This window comes from Cibotium barometz, chromosome 63 (genome assembly GCF_041138505.1).
Source record: "Cibotium barometz isolate CiBa-2024 chromosome 63, ASM4113850v1, whole genome shotgun sequence".
Lineage (NCBI taxonomy): Eukaryota > Viridiplantae > Streptophyta > Polypodiopsida > Cyatheales > Cibotiaceae > Cibotium > Cibotium barometz.
In genome coordinates, this window is record NC_141108.1 from 26,995,469 (window position 1) to 27,002,824 (window position 7,356).

A 7,356-nucleotide genomic window follows, 5' to 3' on the forward strand; every position below is an offset into this window, starting at 1 on the left:
AAACTTGTTAAACCTGTGTATCACCCTATAGGACTCTATTTTCCAATCGAGTGAGTCTAATGAAACCAAGTGCATCCTTTAGCTACATTGATTTTAAACTTGACCCATCATGATCTATAATATTACCCCCTCCACTCCCCCCAATGCATCAATATCTATAATGTGAAACCCTTCCAATGAATTGTTATCTATAATGTGAAACATATCCCCACCCCCTATTACGTCATCACAACATGCCTAGGATTAGGGGTAGGAGCATGTGCTAACCCAAGATTAGTGTTAAGGGCGTAGCTAGGGCATGGGGACCTAGAGGGTTCACATGTGGGCTAAGGGCGCTAGCAAAAAGAGGTCTAGATTGGCTAAAAGCTTATAATTAACAGCCTTCAGCTAATAATGGCTAAAAACTTATAAATAAAGTAGGAAAAGTAATAAATAAAGCAAGGACCAATATAGGTGTGTTATTACTATAGACACAAGAGGTCAAGTAGTCACGCGGTGGCCTGGGGCTACTGAGGAAGCATGCATAATCTTATGGCCATGGAGCTGCAAGGTGGGTGGTTTTGCATAGTGGTATGGGATGTTAGGTTAGGGCCATTAGTACTACCAAGCATGCTGACAGCAATTGGACCTCAAGCTCGGGGGTGGTTCAAGGCATTGAACCTATGGTTGGAAGGTTTGTGGCACTGAACCTACGGTTGGGTGTGGAGTCGCTAGCTACCATCTATCACAGTCATGTGATGCGTACGACGAGATGTCGAGTCAATGAAACCTCGTTATCGATACTAGGTCATACGATCCTTGGGTGTGGTCTGTCACCTTACGTTGATATCAGAGCACAGATCTGACAAGTTCTAGAACGCATGGCATATGGAGGATGTATAAGATAGTACCCTCATGCGGGCTGTTCTCGTAATAAAGCCATGGTTTCTCTCCATGAATGTGTGGGAAAAGCTTGAGTTTAAAAAAGCACAAGTGAGCTTTCTTTCAATGTTAAGCAAGAGGGTGTTTAATCTCAAAGCATAAAACAAAAGCAAGGGTGCTTTTGTGCTAAAGCAAGAGGGGGCTTAATTTTAAGCTTTGAGTTTTAAGAAGCACAAAACTAAAGCAAGGGTGATTTTTAAAATTCAATATCCCTATAAATTCATCCTCTCTCTTCTTCTTAGCTCATACATATAGGTTGTGCAAGATCTACGTACATTGTCTGAAACCTCTTTGTCTCCAAAAGCTACAAATCTCACTTTAGCCCTCTCATCCACCCCAAAATCCTTTCTCTAATCTTTGATTTCTTTCTGACCCATAACCGATAACCCATTACCTTTTTGACCCATAACCCAGTAGCTTCCTATCACTGATTTTCTCCAAGTTAGCATGCACATTTTCAGTGCACTAGAGTCATATGGATTCATTAGTCGTGGGGGTAGTAATTATGTGACGTCATTGGGAAGTAACGACGTGGAGTCGATGATGATGATTTTGAGAAAACAAAGCCATTGGCGGTCTTGGATTATACCCACCACCACCACCAGTAAGGCTAGAAGATAAACCCAAGTATGTTATCCAAGATTCCTTGAGGGAAGAAAGCGTCGGGCCCAAGCTTTGATGGGTGCTCCATGCCTTCACCAAAAGTTAAATAACCATAGCGTTGCCACGTGGTGTCAGGAGGCTCTTCAAGTTTGAATTCAGACACACATTGGTGGGTCTAGGAATGATGTAATAGTCTTGACTTCACGGACCCTAAGTCGTGACGCTTGTTTTTAAGTACTTTTTTGTACTTTTTCTAAAGCCACTAACCAATATTTTTTCTACTTTTTCTAAAACCGCTAGCTAATAAATTTTTTTTTGGAGGTGTTTTCCAAACTAAGATGGAATCTATTTTTATTGAATGCTCTTGTTACTATTTATAGATGTTGAAATGGGAATAGATACTAGGGTTTACCATGAACCCTTGGTGTTATCCTGATAGCCACTAGATGGTAGACAGTCTTGTTGGGTGTTGACTTAACCCAGGATGGGATGTCAATATTTTTTAATGGATTATAGAATGTCTAGAGATCTCTCATCTCTTCCAAGTCAAAACCTTTTTTCTTCCCCTTATATGGGATGGTTTCTCCCTTCCACTTAACAAGGAAGCTAGATCACCTTGATTGACTTGTGAATGGGGAACTCCCTACCAAGATCCCATTGAGAAGCAGGTTGGAACATGCTCCATTACTAAGAACAAACATGACTAAGGTAACCAATTTAACAAAACGTGCTCCATTACAAACATGACTAAGGTAACCAATTTAACAAAACGTAATTTATCCAACACTTTGCTAATGTATTCGTCAAGCTTTCTCCAAATCCATATGCAACATAACACATTTCTATCATGTTGGAAGAGCCATATCTTTCCCAATCAATATAGAGTAGATACTATCATAAATGGACTTCTAGCATGTTTGAAGAGACATATCTTCCCCAATTAATATAGAGTAGATACTGTCATTAATGGACTTTCCTTTGATGAAGTAATGCTATCTTTGAGATACATGTTTGTATTAAGAGGGACAACTTGATTGCAATGAATTTGGCAAAAGTTTTATAGATTAAAGTGAGTAGGGTGATAGGTCTCCACCAATGGGTAAAGGACTTACATGTACAGTTTGCTTTGGCAAGAGTTTGTTGACATCACCCTTCTTGATGCCCCTTTGGTAAGCGTTTGATGATGCCCTCCTTTATGCCCCTTTGTTAAGAGTTTGATAATGCCCTCCTTTATGCCCCTTTTCAAAGACTACTGAATCTAAATGCCATGTCTAGGAGTCTAGTACCCTCCTTATGCCTACTTATGCAGATAGGGCCATAATTTCTACGAAGAATTCAACTTATAATCCATCCCACCTGGTGATTTATCCTTTCCAAGTACTTGAGGGCAAGAATGAACTCATCTTGATCAATCAGTCTTTCAACCCATTTGGCTTGATTAGGTGTTACCTTCCTTTGAAAGATGTTTAGGAGCTAGTTTTTTGCATGCCCCTTTCTTTCACAGATGTCCTCTCTTTTCCTTAAGGTTTTTCCCACGAAAGGTCTTAAGCTAAGATGGCACTAGTAATTATTTTGGTGTTTAAAGGGGAAATTAGTCCCATTTCTCTTTTGCTACTCTTTGATGCTCTCTTTATGCCCTCAACTTGCTCCCTCTTTTGATTATCCCTTGCATTCCTTTAGCAAATTTTTTCCATTTGTTTAGGATCATTGCCTCTTGCTCCATTTTGTATATAACATTAAGATAACTCAACAAATAAATTTTTTTTTGAGAAGGGAGTTATTGACCATGAACTTCCTTCGCCAGCTCTGATGTAACTTTGGCATCCGCCTCCGCACCTCCCACAATAGTCACACGGGATGGTAGGGATGCACATACACATGCATTAGTGGCACTTTTTAGTAAAAAGGAGTATTATTCCTCATATTTTTTCAGGTAGAACTTCAAAGCATGCTTAGTGCTTACACTTTACCAAGTGTATAACGAGGCACGAGTGGCCTTCTTACACAGGCAATTAGAATTTTAACATATGAATGAGGGAGATTTAATGGATGAGTTCCTCACAAGGATTAAAGACAAGCTGGCATGTGATGATGAGGCCTATTTGGATAGTTGTTTGGTTTCTATTATTCTCATAGCTCTATCGGATTCATACCAAGTTTTTGCATCTACACTTTGGCTCATTAATAAAGGGTAACCCCAATGCCCTTACTTTTGAGGAGTTAGTTGTAGTGATCCTTCCAAGATTTCAAGAAGATAAATCTTGGAAAAACTGATCTAGTATGCATGTAGGAGATTGTGCATTTGTTGGGGCAGTCAAAAAGGTAAAGGCAAAGCCTTTTCTTAGGGTGGCTATAAGCCAAAGGCAATATTAGCCCACCTAGTCTTTTGGAAAGGATGCTGAGAATGGGGTGATAAGCCCAAGAAGAAAGGAAAATGTAACTACTATAAAAAACCAACACATTACATCAATGAATGCAAAGACGGGTTGGAGAAGCAGAGGAATAAAGAGTCATGCATGGCTGTGGTACCAAGTACTAAAAAGAAGTCAATGAACTATGCCTAGAGGATGATTGGGTAATCATTGTGCACTATAGTTATGATCCTTTTGTCCATGATGTATGAATGCCAATGATAAATCAATATGTCTGGTACTTTGATAATGATGCTAGTATAAGCACATTACTTCTCTCAGCAGGATTTATTTTCCTCACTTGAGTTTGCTTCTTAAGGAGGAACAATCACATATGTAAACAACTCCTTGTATCAAATAAAAGCTATTGGTAAGGTTGTTCTCACTACTACTGCAAAGGGTGGGACAATCACTCTCAAAAGTCTTATCTATGCTAGGCATAAAAAAGAACTTACTATTAGTCTCTACGATTGCTAGGGTAGGCCTAGTGGTTAGATTTATTGATGACATGTGTACAATATTTCATGGTACTCCAAGCCATGTGATTTATAGGTTGGACAAGTATGAGAGATTGACACATAATGCTTGCTGCCACACAGGCGCTATGAGTGACATGGAGCTATGGCATGCCCACTTGGTCATTTGAATTTTGGTACTTTGTTACGCCTTAAAAGGCAAGAGATGGTGTTAGAATTGCCAAAGCTTGAAGTCCCTGCCAAACATGTGTGTGAGAGGGTGCGTTTTAGGCAAGATACAATGGGAATCATTCTCAAAAGATATATCAAGTAGGCAAGATATAATGGGAATTATTTTAGGCAAGATACAATGGGCATCATTCTCAAAAGATGGATCAGTAATAATAAGGGCTGCCTAGAAATTATACCTTATACATAGTGATGTGTATGTGGTCCCATGAGGATATCATCGATCAAGGGATATGTCTTCTTTGTGACTTTATGAAACTACTCTAGGCAAACCTGGGTGTGTCCATTTGAATGCAAAATCAGAGGTTTTACATGCTTTAGACACCTTGTTTCTATGACTAAAAATTTATCTAGTTTTATTGTTCTTGAAAGGATTAAGAAGCAAGCAACTACATGATTGGTTATATGCCAAGAGGCATTGAATGTTAGTGGAGTTTGTTTCTTGGATGCCATAGACTTTGGCGATAACTTTGGGCATCCCCTTACAGATATTAGAAGGTCACATCCATTGGCTAAAATCAAGCTGTCCCAAAAGCTATGATTAAAAGAAGGCTAAAGAGCCCAAGAGTGTGGAAGACATAGCAAAGGTTGTGATCGAATAACTTAAAGGGGTATTTAAGGCAGCTCCAAGAAAGATTGGGCATCCTCATTCGACTTCTAGACGAGAAATGATGTGGTGTGCCATTTGTAGAAGAAACCACATGGTTCTTGATTGTCTAATTGTAAGATCGAGTAAAATCAATGGCGTGATATTGTGGGAGAATGGAAATCATGGATCATCTAAATGCTACTATGGCTAAAGAATGATGAGAATGGCAGGAGTGCTAGCATTACTAATGCCGCCTCCAACCATTAGCCTTACACCAACACCACTGGTACTCATGCAACCATGCCAATAGGTACCCAATCATAATTAGGAATCCTTTGTGTAAGATCCCTCTTCCTATGCTTTAACTTTAATTGAGATATTATTTTTTCTAAGATGCACTTTCTAGTGAGCGAATATGAATGTCCATCGATGTCCCTTTGTACAAACGGTTACCATGGGCATTTTCAAATAATAGGCCGATGCAACATGCCGATGCAATAGGCCAATGTCTCTCTTCCTATGCCTTAATTTTAATTGAGATATTAATTTTTCTAAGGTGCACTTTCTAGTGAGAGAATGTGAATGGCCATCCACATCCCTCTATATAAGAGGTTACCCTCTTATACAATGGTGATGGAATGAATAGGTTACCATGGACATCCTCAAATAGGCCAACATCACCTTGATTGGATTAAATGCTCCTCTGAAAGAATCTATAGTCTATTACATTTGGAGGTTGAGTCTGAAGCTCCATATAAGCTATGACTATGAGGTCCCTATGCTCTAGTTGGCACACCAAATGATTTGATACTAGATGAGTATTGCAATGGCACACCAAATGATTTGATACTAGATGAACTAGCTCCATATAAGCTATGACTCTATGAGGTCCCTATGCTCTAGTTGGCACACCAAATGATTTGATGTACTAGATGAGTATTGCATGGTGATATACATGTTTCCTTTCGTATCTACATATGATTCGTTTCGGTCACATGTAGCAAGACGATAACTTTTGGATTATCTAGGATCTCTAGTTCATGACTTGGCAATGCCCCAATTGACCATCATCGTAGTGCTATAGAACATATGCTTCACTAGACTTGATTAAGTTTGTGCTCTTTTTCGTACATTCTCACTAAATAGATTATCTCTCCTTGGTTTGGTGAGATACTTGTTGAGACCTTTTAGACCATATTGATCTACTCTCTTCCGTTTGTGAAGGACTCTTGGTCTACTTCTGAGCTTGACTCTGACATAGTCTAGGAGGTCAACTCTACACATGGTCTAGTACCACTCCCTAACATCGGTGCATGTGATAAAGTCTCGTATTCAAAGGTTGGGTTAGAATAGGATTGAGCAATGGTTTTGCCTGATTTGCAAATACGCATCTAATCTTGTTCCATAATTGCTAAAGTACTTTTTATGAGTATTTTGTGATTTTGTGAAATTTTAAAAGTTTTCAAGGTTTTTAAACATTTTTTTATTTTTTAAAAAGTTTTCAATGCCAAACAATAAACATGCAAAAAATTGAATAAAAATGTGCAAGATGCATATAAACTATGCAAATATGAATTTTTTATTTTTTTTCTTCTTACTTAAAATTTAGTCGGATCGATGATGCGGATCTAGGAATCTTAGGTCAATGATCTGGATCTTGGATTATCATAGACAATTAGAAAATTAGGGTGATCCCACATCGATAACGTGCCAAAAATTTGATGATCCGAAAAGTGGGATGATCCAAACCCTAAACAATTTGGGTACATGATCGAGGCAATTTGAAATATTTTGTGTTCTAGATCTAGGATTGTGTGATCTAGATCTTGGATCAATAAGATGAAGTTAGATGGGATTGAATCATCTAGACTAAAGAGTTAGGATAGGCGATTTGAAATGGATAGGGATCGATGATCCAGATTTAGGATCGATGATCCGAATGTGTCATTAAGACTAGTTTGGTGTTAGTTTTTATGTACCTTATAGGTATAATAGGGATCTTTACATAACTTTGTACCGTCTTATAAGAGAATATTTAATTGGTACCTTGATAATCTTTTTAACAGCTCAAGTGCATGGAAATGAAGATCATTTACCACAGATTACCCCATAAAATATGCTTTTAACT